At 41.1% G+C, this 19,071-nt stretch overlaps 1 long non-coding RNA gene across 1 annotated transcript in view; it reads right to left on the bottom strand.

Moving 5' to 3' along the window:
- Positions 1 to 12,201, bottom strand: part of LOC119519604 — a 42,057-nt gene extending 29,856 nt beyond the window's left edge. Inside the window, exon 1 of the long non-coding RNA XR_005214052.1 lies at positions 12,084 to 12,201. This is a non-coding gene — a long non-coding RNA (uncharacterized LOC119519604). The remainder of the gene's footprint in view (positions 1 to 12,083) is intronic.
- Between the last annotated feature and the right edge of the window lie 6,870 nt (positions 12,202 to 19,071).

The raw sequence follows: 19,071 nt of genomic DNA, 5'->3' as shown, positions 1-19,071 counted from the left end.
TAAACAGGATCAATGAAGTAACAGAGTACCTAAATAATATGACAAATGAACCAGACCCAACAGACATATATAGAAAATTCCACCTCAAAATAGCAGTATATATACATTCTCCTCAAGAACTCATAGGACATTCTCCATAAGCTAGGGCACAAAACATGTCTTAATAAATTTTAAAAGACTGAAATTATACAAAGCACTTTCTCTGATCATAATGCAATGAAGCTGGAAAACAATAACAAACAGAGAACCAGAAAATTCACAAATATATGGAGATTAAACAACACACTCTTAAACTATCACTGAGTCAAAGAAGAAATTGCAAGAGAAATCAGTAAATACCTTGAGAAAAATGAAAACAAGAATACAACTTATCAAAACTTATGGGATGCAGTGAAGGCAGTGCTGAGAAGGAAATTTTTATCTCTAATCACCTACATTAAAAAGGAAGAAAGAGCTAAAACCAACAACCTAGCTCAACAACTGGAGCAACTAGAGAAAGAACATCAAATTAATCCCAAAACAAGCAGGAGGAAAGAAATAACAAAGATTAGAGCATAAAAAATGTAATGGAGTATAAAATAAAAAAATAGAGAGAATCAATAAAACCAAAAGTTGGTTCTTTGAGAAGATCAGTAAACTCGACAAACCCTTAGCTAGGTTGATGAAGACAAAAAGAGAGAAGATGCAAATAAATAAAATCAGAAATGAGATGGTGGTCATTACTAAGGACCCAAAGCAATAAAAAAATAGCATAAGAGGATACTATGAACAATGTATGCCAACAAACTAGACAACTTAGATGAACAATTTCCTAGAAATACACAAAAAACCTACACTGACTGTAGAAGAAATAGAAAACTTCAACAAACCAATCACAAGTAAAGAGATTGAATCAGTCATCAAAAACCTCCCATCAAAGAAAAGCCCAGGACAGGATGGCCTCACAGGCAAATTCTACCAAAAGCATTCCAAGAAGAATTAATACCAATCTTGCTCAAACTCTTTCAAAAAGTTGAAGGAGAGGGAATACTATCTCATTCTATGAAGCCAATATCACCCTAACACTGAAGCCTGAGAAAGATACTACAAGAAAAGAAAACTACAGACCAATCTCCCTAATGAATATAGATGCAAAAATCTTCAACGAAATACTTGCAAATCGAATCCAACAGCATATTAAAAGAATTATAACCATGACTGCGCTGGCTTGCATATATTATGTCCCCCAGAAAAAAACATATTCTTTTAATGCATTCTTGTAGGGGCAGACATATTAGTGTCGATTAAGTTGGAACCTCTGGATTAGGTTGTGCCCATGGAGATGTGACCCACCCAACTGTAGGTGATAACTCTGGATAATTTCCATGGAGGCATGGCCCTGCCCATTAAGCATGGGCCTTGATTGGTTCACTGGAGCTCTATAAAACTCAGACAGAAGGAGCTCACAGCTAGCTGTAGCTGAGACAGACATTTTGAAGATGGCTGTTGGAAGCTGATGCAGACATTTTGGAGAACACCATTTTGAAATGCAACCTGGGAGCAAGCAGAAGCCAGCCACATGACTTCCCAGCTAACAGGTTTTCCAGACACCATCATTGGCCATCCTCCAGTGAAGGTACCCAATTGTCGATGCATTACCTTGGACACTTTATGGTCTTAAGACTGTAACTGTGTAACCAAATAAACCCCCTTTTATAAAAGCCAATCAATTTCTGGTGTTTTGCCTTCTGGCAGCATTAGCAAACTAGAACAAAGATAATCCCACAAAAATCAGTAGTGTTTCTATATGCTAGTAATGAGCTATTTGAGGAAGTAATCAAGAAAAAAATTCCATTTACATTTGCAACTAAAAGAACCAAATATCTGAGAATAAACTTAACCAAGGATGTAAAGGACTTGTGCACAGAAAACTACAAAACATTGCTAAAAGAACTTATAGAAGACCTAAAATAAATGGAAAGACATTCCATGTTCATGGGTTAGAAGGCTAAATGTCATTAAGATGTCAGTTCTACCCAAATTGATCTACAGATTCAATGCAGTACCAATAAAAATTCCAACAGCCTACTTTGCAGAAATGGAAAAGCTAATTATCAAATTTATTTGGAAGGGTGAGGGGACTCAAATAGCCAAAAACATCTTGACAATGAATGAAGTGGGAGGATTCATGCTTCCTGACTTTAAAGGATTTTATAAAGTCACAGTGGTCAAAATAGCATGGTACTGGCATAAAAATAGACACATCAGTCAATGGAATAGAACTGAGAGCTCAGAAATAGATCCTCAGATCTGTGGTCAATTGATTTTTGGCAAGGCTCCCAATCCACTTAACTGGGACAGAACAGTCTCTTCAATAAATGGTGTTGGGAGAACTGGATCTCCAAAACCAAAATAATGAAAGAGGACCCCTACCTCATAACTCATATACAAATATGCTCAAAATGGATCAAAAATCTAAATATAAGAACCAGTACCATAAAACTAGAAGAAAATGTAGGGAAACATCATCAAGATATAGTGACAGGTGGTAGTTTCTTAGACTTTACAGCCAAAGCACAAGCAATGAAAGAAAATAGATAAATGGGACCTCCTCAAAATTGAATACTTCTGTGCTTCAAAGGACTTTGTCAAAGGGTGAAAAAGCAGCCAACTCAATGGGAGAAAGTATTTGAAAACCACATATCTGATAACGGTTTGATATCCAGAATATATAAAGAAATCCTAGAATTCAACAATAAAAAGACAAATAACTCAATTTTAAAAATGGGCAAAAGACACGAATAGATATTTCTTCAAAGAGGAAATACAGATGGCTAAAGAGCACATGAAAAGATGCTCATCTTCATTAGCTATTAGGGAAATGCAAATCAAAACTACAATGAGTTATCATCTCACACATACTAGAATGACCACTATTAACAAGTGTTGGAGAGGTTGTGGGAAACTGGAACATTTATTAACTGCTGGTGGGAATGTAAAATGGTATAGCTGCTGTGGAGGATGGTTTGGCAGTTCCTCAGGAAGCCAAGTATAGAGTTCCCTATGACCCGGCAATCCCACTACACAGAAGATCTGAAAGCAGGGAAATGAACAGATATTTGTACACTGATGTTCATAGCAGCATTATTCACAATTGCCAAAAGATAGAAACTACTCAAGGGTCCATTAACAGATAAATGGATAAACAAAATGTGGTATATACATATGATGGAAATATTATTCAGCAGTAAGAAGCAATGAAGTCCTGATGCATATGACAATATGGATGAACCTTGAGGACATTATTAAGTGAAATAAGACAGCCACAAAAGGACAAATGTTGTATGATCTCACTAATATGAGCTAAGTATAAAATGCAAATCATAGACATAAAATATAGAATATAGGTTACCAAGATATGGAATGAGGCTAGAAAAAGGGGAGTGATTGCTTAATATGTGCAGAATGTTTAACTAGGTTGAACTTAAACATTTGGAAATGGATAAAGGTGATGGTAGCACATCATCGTGATAATAATTAACAGTGCTGAATTGTGGGTGAATGTGGTGGAAAGGGGGAAGTTTAGACACACGTATGTCACCAGAAGCTGGAAGTTAAAACATGGGAATGTATAAAACAGTGAATCTTGTGGAGGACAATGTCTGTGATTAACAGTACAACTAAAAATAAGTTCTTTCATGAACTAGAACAAATGTACAACACTATTACAATGAGTTAACAATAGAGGGGTATGGGAAAGCATGTATCTATTGCAAACTATAGACTACAGTTAATATTCTTAACACTCTTTCATCAACAGTAACAAATGTACTGCACCGATGATAGTGGCCAGTAATAGGGGGAGTAAACGGTATGTGATGTTTTGGTTTTTCTTTTTTATTTTAATTTCTTTTTTTGGAGTAATGAAAATGTTCTAAAATTGATCATGGTGGTAAATGCAGAAGATGATACTGTGGGCCACTGATTATATACTTCGTATGGTTTGTATGGTGTGTGAATATATATCTCAATAAAAGTGCCTTAAAAAGAAAGGAATGAAGTTCTGATGCATGTTACAACATGAATGAACCTTGAAGACATGTTGAATGACATAAACCAGACACAAAAAGACAAATAGTGTATGATCTCATTTATATGACATATTTAGAAGAAGCAAATTCATAGAGACAGAAAGTAGATTACAGGTTAAGGAAGTAGATTATAGGTTGGAGAAGTAGATTATAGGCTGGGAGGAGATGGTGTGGTGGTTTGAAGCCATATGTACCCCAGAAAAATATGTTCTTAAATCTAATGCATTCCTGTGCGTGTGAACCATCATAAGTAGGAAATTTTCATGAGGTTACTTCAGCTAAGGAGTGGCCCAGCCCAAACAGGATGGGTCTTAATCCTATTACTGGAGTCCTTTGTAACCAAAATGATATTCAGATGGAGAGAGAGAAAGCCACCAAAGCAAGAACCTGAAATTCAATGGAATCAGAAGAGAACGGAGAGGCCAAGTGAGGCATTTGTGTGCATTGCCATGTGACAGAGGAGGTAAGTCCCAAGGATGGCTGACAACCAACTCCAGGACACCTGTCTTCAGGAAGAAAGCACCACGCTGATGAAACCTCGATCTGGACTCAAAACCGTGAGTCAATAAATTCCCATTGTTTAACCCAACCCATTTCATGGTATTTGCTTGAGCAGCTAAAGAAACTAAAACAGATGGGAAGTTATTGCTCAATGGGTGTAGAATTTCTGATGAAAAATGTTGGGTATTAGATTGTGGTGATGGTAGCACAATATTGTGAATGTAATTAACATCCCTGAATTGTACACATGAAACTGCAGAAAATGGGAAATTGTGTGTTGTATATGTTACTCCAATATACTTTTTTAAAAATTAAAGTATCTAGAAATCAATATAAAAAAGCAGCACACAGTCTCTATACAAAACAACTATAAACATTGTTAAGAAGAAGTGAAGGTTTTCTGAGACACTGCTTGGGCTTCTTACCTTTTACTTAGGTCTATTTCTGTCCTTTTTGTGGGCTAAGTCATCTTTCTAGAAGCATTAAGCTTAGTTATGCATTAAATCAATATCAAATGTTCCTAGGAACAGTAGGAAGTAGGTGATATGCATGCTTTCCTTTATTCTCTGAACAACCCTGTTGTCCACTATAATTATCTCCAATGTACAACAGGAAACCCAGGATCAGAGAGTTTAAACTTGTCCGAAGTCACCCAGACAGCAAGCTATATGCCAGGCCTGTCTGGCTTGCAAACTGTGCTCAAAATCACCTTTCAATGGCTAGAAACTCAACTTTCAGATTTACAATGAGGCAATATTTTTTAAAATTCAGTTTTATTGATTTATATTCACATACCATACAATCAACCATGGTGTACAATCAACTGTTCACAATACCATCATATAGTTGTGCATTCATCACCCCAATCTATTTTTGAACATTTTCCTTACACCAGAAAGAATCAGAAAAAGAATAAAAAGTAAAAATAAAAAAGAACACCCAAATCATCCACCCCATCCCACCCTATTTTTCATTTAGTTTTTGTCCCCATTTTACTACTCATCCATCCATACACTGGATAAAGGCAACGCGATCCACAAGGTCTTCACAATCACACTTGTAATCTACATTGTTATACAATCGTCTTCAAGAGTCAAGGCTATTGGATTGGAGTTTGGTAGTTTCAAGTATTTACTTCTAGCTATTCCAATACATTAAAACCTAAAAAGTGTTATCTATATAGTGTGTAAGAACATCCACCAGAGTGACCTCTCGACTCCATTTGAAATCTCTCAGCCACTGAAACTATTTCGTCTCATTTTGCATCCCCCTTTTGGTCAAGAAGATACTCTCATCCCACGATGCCAGGTCCAGATTCATCCCTGGGAGTCATATCCTGCGTTGCCAGGGAGATTTACACCCCTGGGAGTCAGGTCCTACGTAGGGGGGAGGGCAGTGAGATCACCTGCCAAGGTGGCTTAGTTAGAGAGAGGGTGAGGCAAAATATTTAAGTTCAGGGCTGAAGGAACGTTTAAAAAATTAATTTCATAATGTCCACGCTGGAAAGCCTGGGTGGAAGTTGACCATTTTTAGGAACTGGGGAATAGAATCAGCACCTGCCTGTGCAGGGAGAACAACTGGCCACTAGATGGCGCTGCCGCTCTTCGCGGTCCCCTCGCCAGATGACTTGGCGTGCGGGTTCCGTAGGGTTTTGGTTCCCCGTGGCTGCACCACAAGAGAATGGAGAGGTGAGAAAAAGAACAATGTGCGGCATTTTTCAAAAAGTTTAATGTCCTAATTTTAAAAGACCGTTCTGTATTCTGAGATTGTATCTTTCCTACTATTTGGGGGTGGTAATAGATGGTTGTTCCTTGGCAAATATTCCTCCTTGGCAAAATTGAAAGCTGGCAGACTCCTCACCCCACATTTTAAAAAAATCTCAATGTACCATGAATTCTGAAAGTCTGGGATCAGTAAAGAACCAGCTTCCCATGAAAAACAGATCCAAGTCAAATATCTGAATGTGGTTGAAAGATACACAGCCCTCCAAGCAACCCCTTAAATAAACAAGCCCAAGTGCCTGTGAAAGTTAAATATAGCCATGAACATTATATTTAGAAGGTCTTTTTTTTTTAAAACAGTGAAATGAAAAGATGTTGATAAAAGAATCATGACTTCATGGAAGGTCAGAGTTGGCAGAATTTCACAAGAGAAATGTTAACAAATTTTAATAGTTGGACAGTAAGGAAGGTAAAAAATGGGAAGTTGGTTCCTGAGAAAAGAAAATGAGACGTCTGTTAAAGCATTGCAGACATGGCATAATTGAGCGGTTGCCAGAGAATGGGATGTTCTGAAGCGGATGGGAGGGGAAGGGAGAAGAATCCTGAATGGTCTTTTATTTTGAACTTAAAGATGGCGGCGTCCGCGTCCCTGGGGGTGGCCGAAAGGCACTCTGGGTCCTGGGATGGGTGCAGGAAACCATCCAGTTATGGAAACAGCAGTGTCGTTCTTCTTCTTTTCTTTTTCCTTAAAACCTGTTGCTATCTCAAACCCTTAGCTCTGCCTTGCTTCCAGAAGTCTTTGCTGACTTCTACTACCCCTGCATACACCACGCCAGCCAGTCTGCTGTGTGTCCTGATGTTGCTTAAAGTTTTGCTTCAGCGTTTCTTTGGCTAATAATTTCCTTATACCTACTTTGTGTCATCCATGGTTCTAATTGCTTTACACATTGAATCTTCATAGTATGAATAATTGCTCCCAAGTGACCAGTGAGGAACCTGAGACTCCAGAGAGAAGAGGCACTTTTCTCAGGGTGGCTTTCCTTCCCGGCCAAGCGGGTGAATCCCGGGTTCTGCCCGGGCCGGGGCTCCAGGGGCTGGGCTGGGGGTGGGTGACCAGCCGCTGAATGTGTCGAGTAAAGAAGAACTGGAATTCAAGCCCTGGATGAGGAAAAGCAGGGGAAGTCCGGTATTGGGCAAGATTCATATCGGAAGCCAAGGATAGGCATCTGAGAACTGGGAAGGCGGATTCAGCGGATTCCGGAAGCAGTGCTGGAAAGAGTCCCACGGACACCTGTTGCAAGAGCCTTTGGGCGGGTGCCACGGGTATGGTTCGCTGAATCCATAACCTCAAATGGCAAAGGGCAGCGAGGGAAGAGGCTGGCCCCAGCATCCTGGTTCCTCCAGGAGCACCCAGGGAAGGTGAAGGAAAATGTCCTGCTTGGAACAGCTCCCCGCCATCCTCTCATTTCTCTCCCCCTTCCTCCCTGTAGGTGTTCTGAGCTCTAAAATCAAGCACAGTTTCCCTGAATTGCAGTTCAGTAGGCACACAATTTGGTAATTCTAATTCTGGGTTTTAATTTTTAAAACCATATTTTATTTCTATCTAAGTAATATATTCATATAGTTTGTTTTGTGTGCAGTCGAGGTATAATTAAAAGGCTTACAACAAAAAACAGTTGGCTGCCCCACCCCTGTCCTCTCCCAGTCCTATTTCTCGAGGCAACTTTTTTTCTGTTACTTCATATTACTTCATGTATTTCATCTCCATTTGCAAAGCCTGCTTTTCTTTATCTTCATTTACCAGTTTTTGACTTTATTTGTTGCCTTCCAGGTGGGGATTTAATTCTCTTTTTTTACAATCATTCCGACTTCCCCTCATCTTCCCAATATATTTTATGTCACCATGGATATTAAACAAATACAGTATTTATATTATGATGATTATGTAATTATGTACAGCTGAGATGCATAGTGTATGATTAAATTTTCTTTCTTTTACAATTTTTTGTTTTTCCTGTAATTAATAACTGCCTTGGTTTTTTAATTTCCTTGGTTTTCTAAGTATTTATTGCCACCACCCCGTTTTTTTTTGTTGTTGTTGTTTTTTTTTGTTTGTTTTGTTTTTGCCAAATGCTTCTATGGATCTTTCTTTATTAGTGCCCTCTGGCTCCAATCTGGATTCCTTTCATGGATTCCCTTCATCCTTTCCTATGTGGGATTCCTTGTTTCCTGGTCTCCCTTTTTGGGGGATACTCCCTTATTATGCTGAAGCATTTTGCTTTCTAAATATATTTGGGGTACATTTTAAAACAGCTTTATTGAGAGAGAATGCAAATAATTTATAATCCACCCACTTAAAGTGTACAGTTGAATGGTTTTTACTATAGTCACAGAGTTGTACAACCATCACCACAATCATTTTAGAGTGTTTTCATCACCCCCAAAAGAAACGCAACATTCCTTAGCTATCCCCCCTCCCTTCCAGTACCCCCATTCATCCCCCTGGCTAGGCCCCACTAATCTACTTTCCCTTTCTATGGACTTGCCTATTCGGGACATTTCATATAAGGAGAATCATACAAAATGTGGTCCTTTGTGAATGGCTGCTTTCCATTGGCATAATGTTTACGAGGTTCATCCATGTTGTAGCAGGTATTAGTATTTCATTTATTTTTATTGTCAGATAATATTCCATTCTATGGATAGACCACATTTTGTTTATCCATTCATCAGTTGATGGACATTTGAGTTGTTTCACCTTTTGGGCTTTTGTGAATAATAGTGCTATTAGGATTTGTGATCAAGTTTTTGTGTGGATGTAAGTTTTCATTTCTCTTGGATATATACTTAAGAGTGAGATTGCGGGATCATAATGATGACTCTTTGTTTAACTCTTTGAGGAATTGCTAAACTGGTTTCCAAAGCAGCAAGTCCCTTATCAGATAAATGATTTGCAAAAATCTTCTTCCATTCGGTGGGTTGGCATGATACATTTTTTGAGTTCTTGAATGTTTGAAGAAATTCCATATTGACACTTGGTTAGTGGGTTTGGCTGGGTTGAGGGTTCAAAGTTGAAAATTATTTTTCCTCAAAAACTTGAAGCCATCACCCCATGACTTCAATATTTGAATGTTGCTGCTAAGAAATTCTATCCATTCTGATTCCCATTCTATTTTTAGGAATGTTTTTCTTTCCAGAAATGTTTAGTATTCTCTCTTTATCCATGATGTTCAGAAATGTCGTGAAACCTTTCTGTGGGTATATTTTCATTCTTTGTGTGGGTACTCAGAAACTCTTTCAAGAAAGAGATGCATAGCCTCTAGTTCCGGGAAATTTTCTTGTATTTTTTTTTGATAATTTTCTCATCTCCATTTTCTCTGATTTTTCTTATTGTATCTCGTATTATCTGGATGTTGGATTTACTGGACTAAGCAACTAATTTTCCTATTTTTTTCCTCTCCTATTGTCCATCTCTTCATCTTTTTATTCTACTTCCTGGAGTACTTCTTTGTTTCTATCTTACTAGCCTGCCATTATTTCATTTTCAGTTTCAGCTATCATTCTTCTCAATACCGAGAGCTCTTTTTTGGTGTTTGTTTCTTTTGCATAGCATCCCTTTCTGGTTTTATGGATGCAATATTTTCACTGTCTCTCTGAGGATAGTAACTGTAGGTTTGGGTTTATTTGTCTATTGTTATTATCATTTGTGCTTTGTTTTCTCACACCCCCTATCTTGTCTCTTTCTCAGGTCCTTTTATTCATTTTGTTCTGCTCCCTGCCTATCATAATGAAGATTTTTCTTGAATGTGTGGGGATGCTTGGCCATCAATTCAAAGTTAAGAATGGGGGAACTAAAAACTCAAATGGAGGCTCTGTATTTGTGTGTAAGGAGTTTGCTAACAGTTGATTTCTCATGTAGCATGATCAAGGGGAAACTTGCATTTTACACTTGAGGCTCCCCAAAGTTGTTTGGGAGTCATTTATCTAAACCAGTTCAGTTTTTCAAGAGAAGAACCGCCAGTCTCCTGTCTGAGAGTAAACTCTCTGAGCTCAGGGCAGAGAAAGGGACTCTATTATGCAGCCTCTCAAAAATTCCCTTTGTTCTGAGTCCTTAACTCTTATTTTGTCCCTCTGCCATGCCTGGGGTTCCTGACTCTGAGCTTCTTAGGCTTAATTTTTCCAGACTCCAAATTTAGCTCCACAAGTGAGGTTTCTAGGCAACCAACTGCTACGATGAAATCTATTCTCTCTATAGCAGATATATCAGCCCATTTTATCCCTGTAATAACGACAAGACTTTCCTCAATGCCTCAAACACAGACTTGCCAGATTTAACAAACAAAAATGCAGATAGCCCAGTTAAATTTGAATTTCAGTAAATGATGTTATCTTTGGGACATACTTACACTGAAATGTTTTTGTTGCTAATCTGGAATTCAAATTTAGTTTGATGTCTTGCATTTTATCTGGCAACCCTGCTCCCATAGCCAGTCTTTCTTAAGCCTTTAACATGCCACACTCGGCTTTAACCAACTGGGTCCTCCCTACAGTCCTGTTAGGGAGGGTTATTATCAGCTCTGCTTTATACCAGGAGGACGTCATCGTTTGGGAAGGTTAAGTAACTTTGACCAAAGCCACCCAACCAACAATTGGGCAAGGCAGATAGATGAGGCATGAGTCAAACAGCTGAGGCAGGATTAAAATCCAGGGCATCTGACCCTAAAACCAAGGCTCTTAACCAATGAGGGCTGAACTCATTGTCATGCCTTGGAAGAAGCTCCTTGAGCTCAAAGTATATATAGTTCTTTGAAATGAAATTATGCAGAAAATCCATATGACCATAAGTGAGTAATAATGCAACCTCTTACCCTCCAAAAACTGCCTTTATGAAACAACTCACAGAGTAACAGATAACAGCTCTTCAGGGCAGTGTGTTTCAAAATGGATGACTTGACTTCAGGGAAACTTATCAAATCAAATACTGCCAGGTCTCTGACTTTTTTCTAGGATATCAACCCTTACTCTTTTTTTCCTACTTTTAATTATTTTTAAGATGAGATAGAATTAACATTGATAAAATGCACCAATCTTAAAGGTACACTTTCTCTACAAATGACAATCACGTATACTTTCCAATCACTGCCCAAAACAAGATATAGAATATTTCCATCACCTCAAAAAGTTCCCCTGCCCCCTTTTCCAATTGTACCCTTTCCTCCCCCCATTACAAATACTGTTCTGACTTGTAGAACCAGAGATTCCTTTAGCCTGTTCTTGAACTTCTTATAAATAGACTCGTACAGGTTGTGCACTTTTGTATCTGGCTTCATTCACTTACTGTAATTTTTTTAATTGAATTTTGTGTTATGTGAAATTCACACAACATAAAATTAATCACTTTAAAGTGAACAATTCATTGGCATTTAGTACCTTCACAGTGCTGTGCAACCATCACCTCTATCTAGTTCCAAAATATTTCATCACCCCCAAAAGAGATCCCAGCCCATTAAGTAGACACTCCCCATTCCTTCTTCCTTTCAGCCCCTGAAAACCACTAATCTGCTTTCTGTCTTACCTTTACTTTTTATGATTCATCAGTTCTTTACTGTTTGCTAAAGTCCCACAAGCAGAGAGGAACAACTATATTTTTTTAAAAAGGGGGGTGGGTGGGAGGGAGGCTTTAAGGAAGGAAAGGTGGGAGGACAAACAACCATAAGATAAAATAAAATGAAGCCAGGTGATCAATTCATGATGCAAGAAATGCTCCCAACACTAATAAGACAAAACCTACCCCGCATCTTGAGCAAAAGGGTTCTGCTCAAACCAGTCTCGAAGGCTGCCCTGGTGTTATCTGGAGTTTCTTTTCTTATCAGTGAGCACAGTTCAGTGGCAAAGTTGAAAGAACAAAGCCCCACAGCTGGCTTGTTCTACAGATGACATTGACTTAAAGCCCAAAGTAAATGTTAGCATCCTGGAAACAGCAGCAGGTGTTTAAAATACAAAAATAGCAGCACCAGGGGAGAACTGTGACCACCTGCTAAATCGCGCCTACTTAGAATTAATTCGAAACAACAAAAGGTACAATTTCTAACTTTTGGATACATTTGATCATTGGTCTTTTTGCTTGATCTTTCTTTGCATTGCTGGGGATTTCGGGATAATTTCTTATGATTTTTAACCAAGTTCTTGCCCACCACCATATCCTTAACTCCTACTAACTAGCACAATGCTTGGCACATAGTAGGTGAACAATAAAAAAGTTTGGAAAGAATTAGTGAACAAATCATCTCTGGCTACTGACTCTAAAAATGGAATCATAAAATCTTTGCATGTTAGAGGAGAACTAAAGTGAAGAAAAAAAAACTAATAAATGAGCCCCCCCAAAACCACTGTACAAAGTGGTTTATATGCATTGTCTCCTTTAATCCTGACAATAACCTTCAAAGATATCATGATGGCCATTTTACAGAAGAGGAAACTGATGGTCACAGAGGCTCCCTGCTGTCCTCCTAGGAAACCGCGTCCAAGCTTTTCATTTGGTAGACGAGCAATCTCAGGCCCAAGGTGGGAGGGGAAAGGGCCTTGACCCAAGTGACCAAGCTAGCCTGATTAGTGGCCTGCCAGATGAGGGCAAGCTGTAATGATGAGCCTAGAAGCAAAATGACTATTTGTGCCCAGGCACAGAAAGTTTCCCAAGGCAGAGGGTGTGCCTATAAAAAAAGGAGCGTGGGGCCTCCTGTGTGGGCTTCAGACTAATAAGCCTTTAAGATTACACAAGCTGGATTCATATCTCAGGGGTCCGGGGGGACTGACTTGGCTAAGCAGCAGCAGGCCCAGGTGACACTTAGGAGGCCAGCATGCCTGGTGCTGCAGCAATGGGGTTTGCTGGTGGGCCTTTCTTTGCCTTAGATACACAACTAATTCGGGGCATAAGAGTGGCTGCCAGGTGCGCTGCCAAAAAGAGCAAGTCCAGTCAATAATAATTGCTGAGTGCTCCCAAGCAACTTGGAGGGTACAAAGGTGCATCACATCCAGTCCCCACTTCTTTTTCTGATAGGGGAACCAACATCCTGTATTCCAGGAAACCCCTCAGCCCCGGGTATATGGGGTCGGCTGGCTGCCTGTGTGAGGTCTTGATGGGAAGAGGAAACCACACAAGCAGTAAAAGTGAACACTGTGGGGTAGCATGTGTTGCCCCAACAGCCCCACGCCAACCGCGTTGGAGCCCACGGCAAAAAGAAACACCGAGGATCCTTTTTTATTTGACACTTTGATATTTTGTTCATCTTGGATTTTTTGCATTAATTTAGATTTTTTTTTTTAATGTTGCATTAAAACATTTATCTTCAAGGGTGTAGGGTAGGAAAGGGGGAGTTCATGCTTAATGGGGACAGAGTTTCTGTTTGGGGTGAAGGAAAAGTTTGGGTAATGGAAGGTGGTGATGGTGGCACAATATTGTGATCGTAATTGACACCACTGAATTGTTTATTTGAAAGTGGTTAAAATAGGAAACTCTATGTTGTATAAATGTTATCACAATAAAAAAATAAAAAAAAAAATTTCAAATGATATTTATCTTGATTGCTGAGTTTTGGGGGCACTCTCAGGTTTTGCACCCCAGGCAAGTGCCTCACTTGCCTTACCCTAGGCCCGGCCCTGCAGGGAAGCTCCTAAATGCCAGTTCGGTGCCTCCTGGGACAAATCGCTTGGCTTCTCTGCCTGAACTTCTGATCCCCACATGGAGGAGGACTCCACAGCATTTAGGGTCCCTTTTAAGTCTAAGTTCTCTGCTTTCTTGACTAACCATTGGGGGGGGGGAACCGAGAGGAGCAGGATGTAGAGGGTGGGAGAATCGGGGGAGGGTAAGAGAATTAGCACTGCTGCATGCTGTCTACTATCTCCCTGTCACCTGGCAAATGCTCCCTCTCAATCATCACCATACCCCTGAAAAATTAACATCCGTATTCCCATTTTAGGGGCGGAGCAAATCATTCAGAGCAGTTATATAAATTGTCCAAGATTCTCCAGCTGATCCGTGTGAAAGTCGGGACTGAAGTGTGACCACCAAGTCCGTGTTCTCCCCTGAGCCCTGCTGTGTCCGGGCCCTTGCAGCTGTTCCCAAAGTGTCAGAGCAGATTCCCACCCCTATGCTTGACCCTGTCACTTAGGTGCCGTAGCTCTTCGTGGACACTTTACATCTCCTTCTGGACCGTGGGTTCTTGGAGAAAAGCTCCATGTGCAATTATGTTTTTATCATCCACAGACCCAGTGCAGAGCCCTGTATGCACCAGGCATTCAGTGACTATTTGCACAATTAGGGAATCAGTAATTCCTAATGTGTAATTACTGTTTCTTATATACCGATACTCAACTAAGCTTTAACTCTAAGATATTAACTCTAACTTCTTGACAACCCCAGGGAGGTGGGTCCTACTATTACTCTTGGGTGAGCATAGTTGATTACTTGTCTAGGATCACAGAGTTGGTAGGTGGTGATGCTCAAACTTAAACCCTGGATGTCTAACCTCTGGGTGGCACTGCCCGAGTCAGTGCAAACTCCTGGAGCCAGGTTGGACTCAGACATCATCGAGTTAACTTCCTCTATTTCTGAGTTGATAATGGCAGTGCCAGGACCAGAACTCCGGGCTCCCAGCTCCCATTCCTCAGGCGCCTTCTCCTGCATTGCCAGCACATCTCCGAGATGCTGATGACTCCTAAGGAAGTGGGGCCTTGCTGAGGAACACAGTTTTACCCATCCAGGGCCTCCAGGTGCTATTTACCCAACGAGGTGTGGACTCCGCCTGGCTCCTGGTCTGTTGTTTGCACAGAAAATGTCACGCAGACCTCAACCAATCTGTAGTCCCAGCCAAGGGATGGGCACAAAGACTGGAAGGAACAGTCTTTTGCTGGTTTCAGACCCTCCAACTTGGGTTTTCAGTTTCTATTGAATAAAATGCAAATCACCAAAAGGGGAGTTGTTTCAGAAGCACCAAGAACTGAAAGCAGTAGGGCAGGTCTGGGTCCTTCCCACGTCTGGGCTACAGGACGCCAGGTGACCCCTGAAGTCATGGGTACCTGGGATTGGATCCCAGCTTCCCCACCAACTGGCATTGGGGTTAACCTCTCAGAATCTCACCCTCCTCCTCTAAGAAATGGAGCCAATTCCTACCTTGCAGGAATAAAAGACAGAATGCCTGCCAAGTGCCCTGCATGTTCTTGTCACACATCCAGTTCTCGCTAGCTCTTGTTCCTATTATTGACTTATGTCACACACCCTCATGCATTTGTCTTTGAAAATAAAGGGAGCTTTGGCATAAGGAGGATGAGAACAAGGCTCATTGTTCCTTGCTCCTCTGCCTTCCTATTACCTGGCTACTTCCTGGAAAAGGGTTCCAAGAACTTTTAAAAGTAAAAAGGGCTCAAACAAAAGAGATGTCAATCTGTGAAAACAGACGTGCAGATTCCATCTTTCTCAGGAAGACCGCCCAAGCAAATCCACTCAATCAGGAACTTTACCTCCCCCATCAATTTCCAACAACTGGTTCCTGTTCTGGAACCAGGATATGCAAACACAGGAGCTTACTGGAAGGGCCTCCGGGGTTTCATCAGCTGCCTGCTCTCCCAGGAGAGCCTGTGCGACCTGTCAAGTCACCTGCTGAGACCAGAAGGCAAGCTGAGCATGTCAAGTCCACGGGGCCCTCCCTTTTGAGTTTTTAATTCAAGTGGGACATGTTTAAGAAATGCCAAGGAGGAAACGGTGTTGATGTAGGTTGCCAAGCCAAGTGGGGTGCAGAGAGAAAACTGATGAAATATAAAGTTTGGCTTTCTCATTGTGCAAAGTGAGGAGATGGGACAGGTGAGCGGAGGCAGCCTCCAGTCTCAGGAGCTTGGCTTCCTATCCCAGCTCCTGATCCCAAGAAATAAACTCTCTCTGGGATGCCAAAGGAGAGCAGTGATACTGCCCAAGCCCAGAGACCTGGAAGCCCCTTTCAGCTGCTTCAGGGAAAGAAGCAGGGCAGGGAAGGAGGGTAGCAAGTGCAGAATCTAGGGCTGAACTAAGGAAAGAGGAGGGAAAATCTCCCCCCCTTGCTTCCCAATTTTTCCAAAATGGGTTCGTTCAAAGAGAAATATTAAGGAAGTCCTGAAGAGGAGTGGGAATGAGTGTAGGGAGGAGCAAGGGAGGCTCAGGAGGGTTATAGAGCTCCAGAAGGATCTTTCTTACCCAGTAGGTTTCCAGAACAGTAGCAAGGGTTGATGGTTGAATATACATTTTTTTTTTGTTAGTTTCAGGTCATTTTTAGCAAGAGATGAACTATTATGGTTTTCTTGAGAGTCTACCTCAGGTACCAGATGGCCTCCAGCTTCTCTAACAGGCAGAAAGAAAAGGACTAAGTCCTGTGCAAACTCCTATTCATCCGTCAAGGTCCATGCAAACATACCCTCCTTTGTGATGCCTTCCCTCTGATAGCCTTGGGGAATCCTGGCACCACTACTAAGGACTGATTGTAGTTACATGCATTGGGATTATCTACATGTCTTTCTCCTCCTTTAGATTCTATTCCCCTAAGAGCAAGATGAACACAGCACAGTGTTCAGAATGAATGAATGAATGACTCCAAATCAACATTTTCTGGCAGCGGTTCTGATCACAATGCTGGAAATATCAATTTATTGCAAGGATTGTGGCTAAGTTTACCCAGTCCCTAGACACCAAGGAAAAAAAATCACCAAGTGCAAATAATTGAGCACAGATCAAGGGTGGGGATTTTCTGAAGTGCCCAAGTCTGTACAAAGGCAAATTGTTCTCCTGCCTCTTGCTCTGGTACCTGGGGGAATACAGTACACTCACTTGATCCAGATTGGGATAGTCCCTTTAGAAAGTTTTTATTTCATTTTTCCTCCCAGATTTATAAGTGGAACTTAGAATCAAACGATCCACTTCCTGCAAGCATAAACAAATCCAATTTTTCAAGACACCGCAGCAACACTTTGCTTGAGAACTGTTTATTCCCATCCAAAGTTGTTCCCAGGGCAGCCAGTCATCTTTATCCTTTTATCTGTTCCAGAAGGGAAGAAGAAAATCAGGCTCATGGACCTTGAGACCCATAAAGTCACCTGGAAGGTGAGTCTAAAGGACTCCCACCCAGTATATATCTCTGGAATGTTGTAAGATCTCAGTTTCTGTATTTGTTCCTTTCGCCTGCTGGGCCTAAGTACAGACACCCCCTTCCCTCCCCCTCCATGAGCTTGCACACACTCAGACACCTGCACACGCCGTTCCCATGTGCTGAGAAGGCCGTTTGTGTGCAGGTGGGTCTCCAGGGGCTTGCCTCTGTGGCTGTCATCCTCCTTCAGGTATCAAAGCAGATTCCTGCAGTGAAATCAGAGGGGCTCAGGCCCCTCTGGAGTCTGTAACTATACATTAGACAGGCTCCTTCTTGTGCTCAATTATTTGCATTCAGTGTGTGTTTGTTTTTTCCCCACTCTGCTAGGTGGCTTACATGCACACTCCTGCCTTTCCCATTGAAAACAAAACAAAACGAAACAACCTGAAGCTCTTGAAGAGGTTAATGTTTTGTTGCAGGTCAGACAACAGAGCCAAGGACCAACCCACATCTTATGGCTCGAGTCCAGCAGTTGGGCCATCAGCTCTCAGCTACCCAAGAATGGGTGTCAGATCACAGAAGGTGGAGACAATGACAAGCGTTTTGGGTCCCAAGGACTATAACAAATTCTATAATTCAACATGTGTCCTGGGAAATAAAACTCATTTTCAAGTGCAACCAATTGTGCTTTGTTGAAAACAACAGGAACACATTTTAAAACTGCAGACCCCAACCTCTTCTTTCCCAGATCTGATGGCCTTGCTTGCCTTGTCTGCGGAGAGCAGTCCCACAAGCCACCAACCCCCAGTTATGATGCAATCTTAACTCCAGCCGTGTCCCTGGAATCCAGCCATAGGTCATGGGTCTGTGTGCTCAGCAAATGTTTGCAATCCTCTGCTGGAAATTTCATTCCAGGGCACTCCAGCTGGATAGAAGATTGGCAGCCTGGGACCAGTTTAGCCCACCCAGAGGTCAAGAGGGCAACTGGAGAAAACTCACCCAGAGTCCTTCACTATGATGTTTTTCCTTCTTCCTGGACCTGATCCTTGGACTCCCCCAAATTTTAAACATGCTTAGACATATTTTGAAGACTTGGATACCCTATGGTTCTACTTAGACTTCTGAGAACTATCAAATTTCTTTGCTATTTACTACTGAAAGAGGGAAGCAAGGATGAGATCAATGGTAGATCAGGAAGAGCTTGGCAATGTCTACTGACATTAGAGTGGACTGCCTTTGGTAATGATAACACATGTTAAGAGCTTTCTTTATGTCAGGCGCTGTGTTACATAGGTTTTCTTATTTAGCACTCATTTCCTGTTTTACAGACAAGGAAACTGAGGCTCAAAGAGGTTAAGTAGCTTGTTCAAGGTTACCCACCTCGTATGTGGTGGAGCTGGAATCCTAACCCAGGTATGTCTGTTTCATAAACCAGTGCTTCTGACCTCCAGGTGGGAGTGATGGTTCTTTTGGAATCCAGAGATGGGAATTTGGATGTTTTCTCTCCCTGTGACTTCTCTGAAGCAAACATAATTCTACTTCCTCCTCTGTATCTGAAGCTTTTCTCTTCTCATATACCCTTCTGTTCAACAAACCAGAGTTTGCACTGTATTTCACCCAGCTGGCTTTGAGAACAGCATAAATCCTGGCTGTTTTCATGAAAAAAAAATTGAT

This window comes from Choloepus didactylus, chromosome 23 (genome assembly GCF_015220235.1).
Source record: "Choloepus didactylus isolate mChoDid1 chromosome 23, mChoDid1.pri, whole genome shotgun sequence".
Classification (NCBI taxonomy): Eukaryota; Metazoa; Chordata; class Mammalia; order Pilosa; family Megalonychidae; genus Choloepus; species Choloepus didactylus.
This window is presented reverse-complemented; position numbering and strand designations above follow the sequence as displayed.